This window comes from Schistocerca piceifrons, chromosome 2, assembly GCF_021461385.2.
Source record: "Schistocerca piceifrons isolate TAMUIC-IGC-003096 chromosome 2, iqSchPice1.1, whole genome shotgun sequence".
NCBI lineage: Eukaryota > Metazoa > Arthropoda > Insecta > Orthoptera > Acrididae > Schistocerca > Schistocerca piceifrons.
In genome coordinates, this window is record NC_060139.1 from 278,540,756 (window position 1) to 278,553,632 (window position 12,877).

Genomic DNA, 12,877 nt, shown 5'->3' on the forward strand with positions numbered 1-12,877 from the left:
GGTGCCAAACAATTGAGCAGTACCATGGATGGGTCACTCAAGTTTTCTATACATGATCTCCTTTATAGATGAGCTACACTTTCCTAGAATTCTCCCAGTAAACCAAAGTCAACCTTTCATCTTTCCTACTACCAACCTTAAATGCCCATTCCATTTCATATTGCTTTGCTATGTAGCTCCTAGATATTTAATTGGTGTGACTGTCAACCAGCATACCAATAATACAGGTTTTGGCTAGTAATCTGCATTAACTTGCATTTTTTCTACATTTAGAGCAGGCTGCTGTTCTTCCCACCAAACAGAAATTCTGTCTAAGTCATCCTATATCCTCCTACAGTCACTCAATGACAACTCTTCCCAATACACTACAGTGGCATTGGCAAACAGCACAGATTGCTTCAGACCTTATCCATTGGATCATTTACGTATACCCTTTTCTCTGATTAACACTTGCCATCTGGGACAACATATTAGGTTATATTACTTAATGAGTCTTCAAGCCCCTCACATGTCTGAGAACCTATTCTACCAATGAAAACAATAAATTTTTGAAAATATAATGTAAGTGGATAGATAAAAAATCTATCCACCAAGAAGTGAGAGGAGAACACATATATAAAAGGTATTAAAGTTTGCAAGTTTTGGAGCCAATGGCTCCTTCTTCTAGCAGAAGGGTTGAAGGAAAAGGAAGAAGGGTGAAGGAAAAGGACTGGTGAGGTTTAGGAAAAAGGGACTTACCCATCCGGTAAGTCTCCCCTGACCTGGGGTTCGGGGGTACTTTTCCTAAACCTCACCAGTCCTTTTCCTTCACCCGTGGATAGATTCTTTATCTTGGCGCTTTGTTAATAGTCTGCAGTGGGGCACCATGTCAAATGCTTTCTGGAAATCTTGGAATAAGGAATCAGCCTGTTGCCTTCCATCCATTATTTGCAGGATATTGTGCAGTAAGTGCAAGCTGAGTTCCACATGACATGCTGGTTTATGGACAGAAGATTTTCTGTCTCAAGGAAATCTATTATATTCAGACTTAGCAGAGATGCTGAGTCGCAGATAAGCACCACAAAAAGACTGTTACAATATAAGCTTTCGGCCAAAAAGGCCTAATATTGTTACATTCCGTCCAGGATTTTCCTTTGTTTGATATTCAGACTTAGAATATGTTCAACAATTCTCCAGTATGCCGATGTTAAGGATAGGGATCTGTAATTTTGCAGGTCCACTCTTTTATCTTTATTATATACAGGAGCCACCTGTGCTTTTTACAGTTGCTTGGGACTTTGCTCTGGTTGAGAGATTCACAATAAATGCTAGCTAGGTAAGGGCCCAATACTGAAGAGTACTCTATGTGAAACAGAATCAGGATTCCATTCTCACCTGTTGGCTTACTTGTTTTGAAGTCTTTGAGTTGCTTCTCAGTGCCAGGGATGGCTGTTTCTATGTCCTCCATAAGGTCTGTAAAATTCTCCTGCATGAATGATGTTTTAAATGTAAAATTTAGAGCCTCAGTTTTCCTTTTGCTGTGTTCTATTGTCACACCAGACTGAATAGAAATCTTTGATAAGCTTAGTGATTTTACATACGACCAGAATTTTTCAGTTCTCAGAAAGATCTTTCTCAAACGACTTACAGTGGAAGTTGCTGTATGCCTCATGCATTGATCTTTTTACACACGCACAAATTTCTACTATGTTTTTGTTTGTCATCATTTCCATGTTCTTCTTTGAATAAAGAGTGCAACAATCACTGTTTCCCCAGCATTTTCTGATTTTTGTTATTAAACTGCAGCAGGTCTTTCCTCTCCTTAATCCAGTTACTCACCACATACCTCTATAAAGAGTGTATGTATGGGGGAAGGAGGGGGGGGGGGGGGGGGGGGGGGCATGCGCATGCACACTTCTCAGTGAAAAATCCCAATATTTATCTCTGGGCAAGATCACACAGAACAACTGTGGCTCAGCTGTAAAGAAATAGTTAACCATGTACCTAATATAACAGTTTATGATGGAAGGAATCCTTCTTTGTACACAATCAGTTTAAAGAAACTTGTAAAGATATACATTATATGTGAAAAACAAAGCTCAGCACTGTAGATAGAGGCATGCTAAAGAAACATTTGACTGTAAAGATTGGAATGTGTGTGAGTACTCTAGCAAAATCTTATCAAAAGATCTCCCATTAAACGAAATGGAATTCTGGTCATATGGATGGATGGATTATGCAATTTTAAGGGGCTAGACTTCTGTGGTCATTGGTCTAGGTGTTATGTAAAGGCTGTCAGTGACACCATAAGAGACACTCATAAGAGACACTAGAACTGAAATTGTGGACAGAAAAGAGAAAGCAGAAATGCTGAACTGCATTTCCAAATGTTCCTTTATTAAGGAAGACACTGAAGTACTGCCCCAGTTTATTTCTCACACCACTGCAGAAATGATTGATGTAGTCATTGGTGTCAGTGGCATTAAGCAATAACTAAAATCCCTAAAATTAAACAAGACTCCAGGGCCTGATGATGGAATCGCTGTCAGATTCCATACTGAATTTGGAGCCGAGTCATCCCCATTTTAGTCATAATATACTGTACATCCTTTAAACAAGGAACTGTGCTCTGTGATTGGAAGAAAGCACAGGCTGCACCCATCTCTAAGAACGGTAGCAGAAGTGAGCACAAAACTACTGTCCTATCACTTTGAAGTCCATCTGTTGTGGAATCCTAGAACTTATTCTGACATCAAACATAATGAGGTATCTTGAACACAATGACCAAAAACATAAATCATGCTATACCCAACTAACGGTTTTCTCTCATGTCATCCTTACAGCCATGGATTAAGGCACTCAGATGGATACAGTATTTGTTTACCTCTGAACTGTATTTGACTTGGTACCACACCAACATTTATCAAAAAAAGTATGACTGTCAACTCTGTATTGGAGAGAAGTGTGGGGGTTAAAAATTGTAGCAGAGGGAGACCAAGGTACGAACACAGTAAGCTGGTTCTAATGGGTGCAAGTTGCAGTAGTTATACAGAGATGAAGAGGCTCACACAGGGTAGACTAGCGTGGAGAGCTGCATTGAACCAATATTTGGACTGAACACCACAACAACAATGACAACAACATAGTGGTGTATCAAAAAACTTTGTGGCTGGATTGAGACTTTCTTGATAGCAATTACACAGCATGTTTCTTTTGGATGGAGAGTCATGTACAGAAGTAGAAACTTCGGGCATGACCCAGAGAAATGTATTGGGACCATTGTTGTTCATGTTGTATATTAATGACTTGGCAAACAGTACTAATAGCAACCAAAGACATTTTGCAAATGATGCAGATATCAATAATGAAGTAACCTATTTAAAAAATGTCCAGTCAAATACTAATAAGATTTCAAAATGGTGCAAAGATTGTCAACTTCTATTCAATATTCATAAATGTAAAACTATGCACTTCATAAACAAAAAATGTATAATTCTGTTGAAATGTGCCTACCGTCACTGTCAGCACAATTTCAACATTCATCTTTTAAATCTTCAGTTTGACAAAGGAGTGCTGCTTTTCTGTAAAATGGTGACTCATACATTTTGTTATGCCTGATGTTCGCGGAACAATTTGTTAGCACACTAACTACTAAATGATCATGCCCCCCTCCCCCCCAAAAAAAGTCACTTTTGCTTTAATCTTTTATTACATCATGAAGAAAAGATATAATATACAGACTTACTGACTCTTAGTTGATCAACACTGACTCAAAGGTGTGGCTTCGACCACACTCATTATGTACAATTGCAATAATGAATGTTGCGAAACTACATTGTTAAATCTCTGCATCACAAAGTTTACAGTTAATGATTTGCATATTTGGAAAATTTGGACTATATTAGACTTGGTCTTGATACAGATTTGAATATTCAGTTATTACTCCTATAATTTAGATACAGTAACTTCTGAAATATATGATTTAAGTTGTGTTAACGCTTTAAATACACACATCAAAAAAGTTTTACAACACCCCGGTTCCCAGAACTCCTGACTGTGGATATTGTATCACAGGCACAGTCCCTTTTACTGTTCAGAGATGTCACTAAACCCACCCGAAGATGTAAACAACCATGCATGAGCAGCGACTTTTAGACGGAGGGGGGTCAGCAATCTGATCAGTTCCAGTCATTCCAACAGGAAGGAGGTACATGGCTCATGTTGTCTGTAGTTCAACCTGTCTAGGCAGTCAATAGTGAAGTTCGATCGTGTCCACGTTGTTACTTTGTGCCTGGAAGGGCTCTCAACAAAGGAAGTGTCCAGGTGTCTCGGAGTGAACCAAAACGATGTTGTTCGGACATGGAGGAAATACAGAGAAGACAGTAACTGTTGATGACATGCCTCGCTCAGGCTGCTCAAGGGCTACTACTGCAGTGGATGACTGCTACCTACAGATTATGGCTCGGAGGAAACCTGACAGCAATTCCACCATGTTGAATAATGCTTTTCGTGCAGCCACAGGGCATTGTGTTATGACTCCACTCCCAACGTCCATGGCAAGGTCCATCTTTGCAACCACGACACCATGCAGCGTGGTACAGATGGGCCCAACAACATGCCAAATGGACTGATCAGGATTGACATCACGTTCTCTTCACCAATGAGTGTCGCATATGCCTTTAACAAGACAATCGTCGGAGATGTGTTTGGAGGCAACATGATCAGGCTGAACACCTTAGACACACTGTCCAGCGAGTGCAGCAAGGTGGAAGGTCCCTGATGTTTTCGGGTGGCATTATGTGGGGCCAATGTACCCTGCTGGTGGTCATGGAAGGTGCCATAAAGGATGTATGACGTGTGAATGCCACCATCCTCCAACCGATAGTGGAACCATATAGGCAGCATATTGGCGAGGCATTTGTCTTCATGGATGACAATTCATGGGCCCAGCATGCAGAGCTTGTGAATGACTTCCTTCAGATTAACAACATCACTCGACTAGAGTGACCAGCATGTTCTACAGACATTAACCTTATTGAACATGCCCGGGATAGATTGAAAAGGGCTGTTTCTGGATGATGTGACCCACCAACCACTCTGAGGGATCTACACTGAATCGCCATTGAACAGTGAGACAGTCTGGACCAACAGTGCCTTGATGAACTTGGGGATAGTATGCCATGGCAAATACAGACATGCATCAATGCAAGAGGACATGCTACTGGGTATTAGAGGTACCGGTGTGTAGAGCATCACCTCTGAAGGTCTCGCAGTACGGTGGTACAACATGCAATGTGTGGTTTTTATGAGCAATAAAAAGGACGGAAATGATGTTTATGTTGCTCTCTATTCCAATTTTCTATTCAGGTTCTGGAACTCTCGGAACCAAGGTGATGCAAAACTTTTTTTTTTATGTGTGTAATTATTCTTTAATGAATTTTGAATTAAGTAGGTTTTCTTGTTCCTTACATGTTCTCAATATTATAAAGTTGTTGACATTCAATACAATTACTGTGGGTAGGAGTAAATAATTTGGAAGTCATAATACTTGCATTTGTATACATTCCAAATCTGGTTACATTGTCTAATGAGTATTATAGATGAGGCCTTGTACAGGAGTGATTGGATACAGTACAGAAAACTTGGATACTAGGCAAAGGAGGTAGATATGGTGATCATAGTGGAAATGAGACTGTGGGTTGGCTTAATGGCCTGCTTTTTAGTGCTGTCTCGTGTGTTAGCAATTAAAATGCTGAAGAGCACAGAGACTGGTTCATAAAAACGTAGATGAGGCTTACTAGATTCTCCAATCATTTACCAGAACAGATGACCACCCCGGTCTATAACTTTGTTAGAGTTTGGGTGAACACAGAAATGTATGGTGCTACAAATCACAACCCATGAAACTGCCAGATTCTATTGCTTTAATTGAACCCTAAGGTTTGAGTACTGGTCACAATGGAAGAGACACCCGACATAGGTACGTACATGTAGACAAATGTATGATGGAAACCAATAGCCCTAGCCCAGCGGCACGTACAGACAAGCTTTGCTAGTCCTTATTAGTGCACAAAGTTAACTGAGTCTGACTGCTCAATTACATAGTATCTGCTGTAGGCTCATTCATCCAAGGCGACTGTCAATTGCTGGATCTCTCAAACTCTTAACTTATCTGACGTTTGAGCACCTCTGTATATGGCGTTCGAGGTTGTTTGCTTAATGTCACTTTTTACCTGAATCCACAATCGGTGAGCATCAAATCAGGGGTTCACAATGTGTGCGTGCATGATCTGATAAAATTGGGTTGCATTGTACATCTCTAGCTAAATTAGAAGGATTATAGCTAATATTCACACTTACAATATTTTTCTTTTTTTTCCTGGCAAAATTTCATGATTTGGTCATTACACATTCCTTACCAGGCAAAGAGTCACCCTCAAATCTTAGACGCTAATCTTAACACATTGGAGCCGATGGGCGTACTATGTACGTTCACTATGTTTTAACCATAAAATCCGACATCATTTGTTCTCCACTTCCGATTTTTTATTTTTTATTTAAATGCGTGTTTTACATTTATAAGTGGTGAGACTAATTGTTTGGCTTGTTGTAAGTGCATTGTTGATGGCTAGCATGCGCCAGTCTCTCATGAATGGTACCAGTATTATGCGAACTGCGTGCACGCTCGGAATATTGTTGAAGGTTGTTTTTTTCTATCTCGGCTGCCATGTTGTGCTATTGTGTGCATCCTTCCCATGAGTAAAAACATATAAATAGTGAATATGGCTAACAGACATTGCTTATCAAACTTAAGAGATAGGAGAACTCTTGAACAATGGCTCAGAACTTGATGATCTTTCCGACAACATCAGTGATTTTTCAGAAGACAAAGATGACTCACATGAGCTGGAGATAGAAATGATGGTAGTGAGTACGAAGAAGCTAATGCACAAGTTTCTATTAGTCAGGTTTGTCATTCAGTTCAACAGCCTTCCCCTCATAATGAATGGAGTCATTTTGATGCACTCCCTGTATTGCCTCTTTTTTAAGAAATGCCTCTTTTTGAAGAAACGAGTGGAATCTAGGTTCCTGTCAATACATTGTCATCAGAACTAGACTGTTTGTTGAAATTTTTTGATCACAGCATGTTTCTAAGAGTAAAGTCAGAGACAAATATATATGTACTGATACTATTTCTGAACTTCGCCATCAGTACAGAATCAAACCAAAATCTTTATGGAAGAAATGGAGAGCAGTGAAGATACATGAAGTATATAATTTTTTTGCAATTGTTTTGCATATGTGTGTTGTAAAGAAACCTAAACTTAGGGATTATTGGTCTGAAGACCCTGTGCTTGCTTCATCATTTTCTTCTCAGCTTATGTCACAAGACAGATTTTTTTGCCATATTCAGGACGCTGCAAATGAACAATAATCTGCTATAGGTACCTCAACAAGAACCAGGCCATGACCCTCTGCATAAAATAAGGCTCGTTTGGGACTTTTCACAGAAAGATGCAGAAAAGTCTTTTATCCATCACGAAATCTGATTGTGGATGAAGCAATATGTCTTTTTCGAGGAAGAACTGGATTTCGTGTTTATATGAAAGACAAACCAGAGAAATATGGGATAAAACTGTATGTTGTAAGTGATGCTCAAACAGATTACATGTGCAGTGCTGAAGTATATACTGGAGGAAAAGGAAATGTTGAAAATTCTGTCAAATCGTTGCTGCTGAGGCTATGTTCCTCTTACTTGGGAAAAAGACGTGTGGTATGCATGGACAGATTTTATAAACATCCTGCAGTCCTTGAAGAACTATGGGAAGAAGATACATTGGGAGTTCGAACTGTGATGGAAAACGGATAGGTTTGCCTAGAGACCTAATAAATCAAAAACTAAAGAAAGGAGAAATGACAATTCGTTGCAAAGGATACCTTTTCTGCTTGAAATGGAAAAACAAACATAAGATGACTGCTTCACATGTCAGTGTAAAATTCAGGAGTGGATATGTTGAGGTAGTAAAGCCAGACATTGCTCTAGACTAGAACTTGTCTAAAACAGGTGTTGACAGAGGAGACCAGCTGATAAGTTACTATCGCTTCCAGTGAAAGACTGTAAAATGGCGGTAAAAGATTTTCTTCCATATTTTTATGAGGGCAATTGTGAATGCCAACATTATCCACAATATCGAAATACCAAAAAAGTGTGCATTAGCGGACTTCATCTGTAAATTAGCAAAGCAATTGGTTCAAAAATGAGGATAGGTAGTAAATAAAGACACATATTCAGCATCTGGAGTTGCAAGTGCAAACAGACTCACAGTACATCATTTTCCTGAGAAAGTGCCACTTACAGGAAAGAAAACAAACCCAGCTAAAAGATGCAAGGTCTGTTCAGAACAAGGGAAACCTGCAGGAAAGATAGTGAGGAAAGAGACCAGATACTACTGCAGGCCATGTAACACAGGCCTTTGTGTTCCCAAGTGTTTTGAAAGATTTCATACCTGAGTGAAGTTCTCTAATTCGTAAAAATGAGAAAATTTTTTACAATAAAACACTTTACTTATAACTGAAGCATTTAGTATTTCCTGCTGACAAGTGATTTTAAATTGATAGCCTACGATTCCCTATGACTTATGAAAATTTTGTCTACTTCAGGGAAATATAAAAATGCTGACAAACAGTATCTTTAGAGTAATATCTACAAATCCCTGTATAATTGATTTGTTGTTGTTGTTGTTGTGGTCTTCAGTCCTGAGACTGGTTTGATGCAGCTCTCCATGCTACTCTATCCTGTGCAAGCTTTTTCATCTCCCAGTACCTACTGCAACCTACATCCTTCTGAATCTGCTTAGTGTATTCATCTCTTGGTCTCCCTCTACGATTTTTACCCTCCACGCTGCCCTCCAATACTAAATTGGTGATCCCTTGATGCCTCAGAACATGTCCTACCAACCGATCCCTTCTTCTGGTCAAGTTGTGCCACAAACTTCTCTTCTCCCCAATCCTATTCAATACTTCCTCATTAGTTATGTGATCTACCCATCTAATCTTCAGCATTCTTCTGTAGCACCACATTTCGAAAGCTTCTATTCTCTTCTTGTCCAAACTATTTATCGTCCATGTTTCTCTTCCATACATGGCTACACTCCATACGAATACTTTCAGAAATGACTTCCTGACACTTAAATCTATACTGGATGTTAACAAATTTCTCTTCTTCAATAATTGATTTGTGCTAAACATATCCATATTCATAAAAAGGGAGGATCCAAGGTTAAGCTGATATACTGCCTAAAGAGGTAAGTGGATTAGTAAATTTATTAAAAATTTGGAAATTGTAGGAAATTTCCTCAGGATCCAGGTATTAACTGGATTTCTGACCTGTTAGGCTCCAATGCATTAAGCTACTTTCTTATACAAGTTACTTTGGTATGTACATATACATACGTGTAAGTATACATACGTATATTTTTCCGTTGATTCAGTTAATACATCCCTGTAACACAGAATAAGTAATCACGTCTTCTCCAATCTTCATCTGTGATCTTGTGTATCTGGTGATGACGCACTGGGGTTAGAAATAATTTCATTTTGGGGATGCCCTTCTTGCAAGATTTTTCTGTATTCACACACACATGGACATAACACTTCTCTTATTTCCACTTCCTGCACTGGAAGCTGCATCTGAGATGTCTAAGCACCGCTTGTATGGTTATGGGGGTGGTGGTCACTAACACACAACTGGAAATATGCGTTTTCCAGTTGGATCTCTCAGTTCCCTTAGTTTGTGTGTCCCTCCTGCTTGCCACTGTTGCCAAGGTTAGGCTAATGGAAGCAAAGTGACCAGGCTCCAGCCTGTCTCCAAGGACCAAACACAATGTCTTCCTCACCCACACCTCTAGAGTTCCTATGCATAAACCTCTCGTTAATCAGTTTTAAGACAGAATTTAGTCTATTCTTTCTCGTTTATATTTTGGAGCAGAAGAGCTTGATTTTTCCACAACCTCACATGTATAAAGTTAAATGAACTTCTTTAATCTGTTTGCATATACTGTCATGAATTTCTTATTCATTAACTGGAGTTCTACATTTGGTCCACGAGTCCTTACAACATGAAAAGGTCCTCTCTGTGGGACTATTAACCTCTCTGACTGACCTTTTCTCTCACTTTACCATGTCATAGTACCTTGTTTCCTGCTTTGGATTCCTTGCGGTTTTGAGTATGATATTACACTTCTCATACTTTTCTTTACACCCCTTATTAAAACTCTTTGCTATCTGATGTCCCTTTGTTTAGTTCTGTTACGTATTTCTCATAGCTGTATTGTACTTTAGCTGGATCCCACTGTAGGATCCTGGACATATTGCATATTCTCCCGAAAAACAACTCAAATGGAGTGAACCCAATTGATGGATGTGGTGTAGTGCTATACACATCAGTGGTGAAATGCATCCATTCATTACAGTTTTCCTGCTTCATTTCCCCATTATGGCATTGAGATTCTGTTGGCACTTGATGTGTCCTCTCGAGTGCTCCATTCATTTGTGGATCAAATGCACAAGATTGAATTTTCTTGATCTTTATTACATGACACACTCTCTTTAAGATGTCACTTAGGAAGTTTGTTTCGTAGTCACTAAATAATATTGACAGTATTCCATAAGCAAATTATTCTTTGTGCTAACACTTGTGCTACTGTGTCAGCATCCTGCTGTGCTGTAGGCTCTGCTACAACAAATTTCCTGAGGGCATCCTCAAACGTTTCTCTCTTATCTGAAGTGATCTGACTACATCAATATCACAATGAGCAAATACCTGGTTGGGTATTTTGGTCAGCACTAAGAGCATCTTCACCTTATTCTGAATAATCTTGTTCTTCTAACAACTCTTGCAGCTTCAGACATTCTCTTCTATGTCTTTCTTAATACCTCTCCATAATCTATACCTTTCAATATGGTCGCATATGCAACTGATTCCTTGGTGTCCACCTACTGATGAACTGTGAAATTTCTTCAGAATAGCTTGTGTCTCCTCTTCACTAATCACTGGTTGTTGATCGTCTTGTTCTTCCTCATCAATCTCTTGCACATTACTAATGGCTGCAGCTGGGTCTTCTGGTATCAGCAACAATCAATCCGCTATGTTGTTTTGCAACCATTTTTGTATATTATCTCAAAATAGCATTCTGCCAGTTTCATCCTGAACTTCATTAATCTTGACGATGCATCACTTATAAGCACCAAACACTTTTGGTATGTTCTTTCTCGGACTACATCTCGTCATCATTGGATTATAGTTAGTAGGGTAATTCCAAATCCAAGTGTTTGTGATCAGTACACCCAATGAATTTTATTCCATACGTGGTGCTTCACTGCCCACACTATGGCTAAGAATGCCCACTCAATCATACTAAACCATCTCAGCATGGTTCAGTATTCTCAGTGCAAAAGCTACTGGCAAATCCTCTCCTAATCCTCCTTGACCCAATAACGTGCTGATAGACTGCTTGCCAGTGTCCGTTGTAATTATGAACTGCTTCATAAAATCAGGATACTGTAAGATCAGGGGGCTAATTATCTTCTCTTTCAATTCACAGAAAGCTACTTCCTGCTGAGTAGACCACTCATAAGTTGCTTCTTTCTTCAGTAATTCATATAACAGTTTCGCTGTCCAACTGAAGTCCTTGATAAAATGATGATAAAATGACATTATGCCTAGAAAGCTTTTCAAGTGCTTCATGATACTCTTTTATCACTCTCTCCTTCTGTGTGTTGGGTTTTAATCCTCCTGTCATAATTACATGCCCCAAGTAAGTTACCTCTTTCTGTAGGAACTCACCCTTGTCAACCTGTAGTTTTAAACTGCAATTGGGACCTCTCAAACATTTCTCCAAGTCTGGCATTATGCTTTTCTAATGCAGCTCCAGACATGATATTGTTTATTTCAGCCTCATGAGAACTAGTTGTTTTAAATGTTAGTAGCTGACATGATCACCTCATCTAAATATGCAAACATCATGTGCCCCTGAAGTCCGGTTAGTACTGTGTTCATCAATCTCTGAAAAGTGACTGCACTATCTATTATTCCCATAGTAATCCTTTGCATTCGTAATGCACTTCTGGAGTAGACAAGGCTGTTTTCCTCTATCATCCTCCATCAACAGTCTAAAGTAGTGAAGTACTTGGCTTTTCCTAAGCTATCTAAAATCTCATCAATATGGGGTAACACAAATACAGCACTAAGGCAGATGTCATTTAATCTCCGATACTCCACAACTGTTCTCCACTTTTGTTTGCTAGAAGCGTTTGTCTTCTTCAGAGCGATGAATAACAGAAAATTCCACCCACTTGTGTCAATATAATGATATCCTCCCTTAACATCACATCTATCTCATTACAGAGGACTTCCTTTTGTGCCTCTGGTAGTCAATATGGTCACATTGTTTCCAGGGCTCTCAGGTGTCCAGCTAGATGTGATCGTTGAAGTCCCACGATATTTCGGCAAATAAGCTTTCCGCCATCATCAGGTGGTTCTGATGGAATGGTCTGTCTGCTCATTGTCAGTGTTATTTATGTCCGTCAGTCAGGCTTCGATTACCTGTGCCGACAGTCAGATTGCGGCCGCGTCGGCACTCGCAAACAGAATGTCGGCGACTGCAATCAGACCGTCGGCACAGGGAATCAAAGCCCGACTGGCAGACATAAATAACACTGACAATGAGCAGACAGACCATTCCATCAGAACCACCTGAAGATGGCGGAAAAGTTATTCGCCGAAATATCGTGGGACTTCAATGATTGCATCCAGCTGGACACCTGAGTGCCCTGGAAACAACACATACGCCGGGAAAGCCTCCGATCACATAATACGGTCACATATTTATCACTGTAT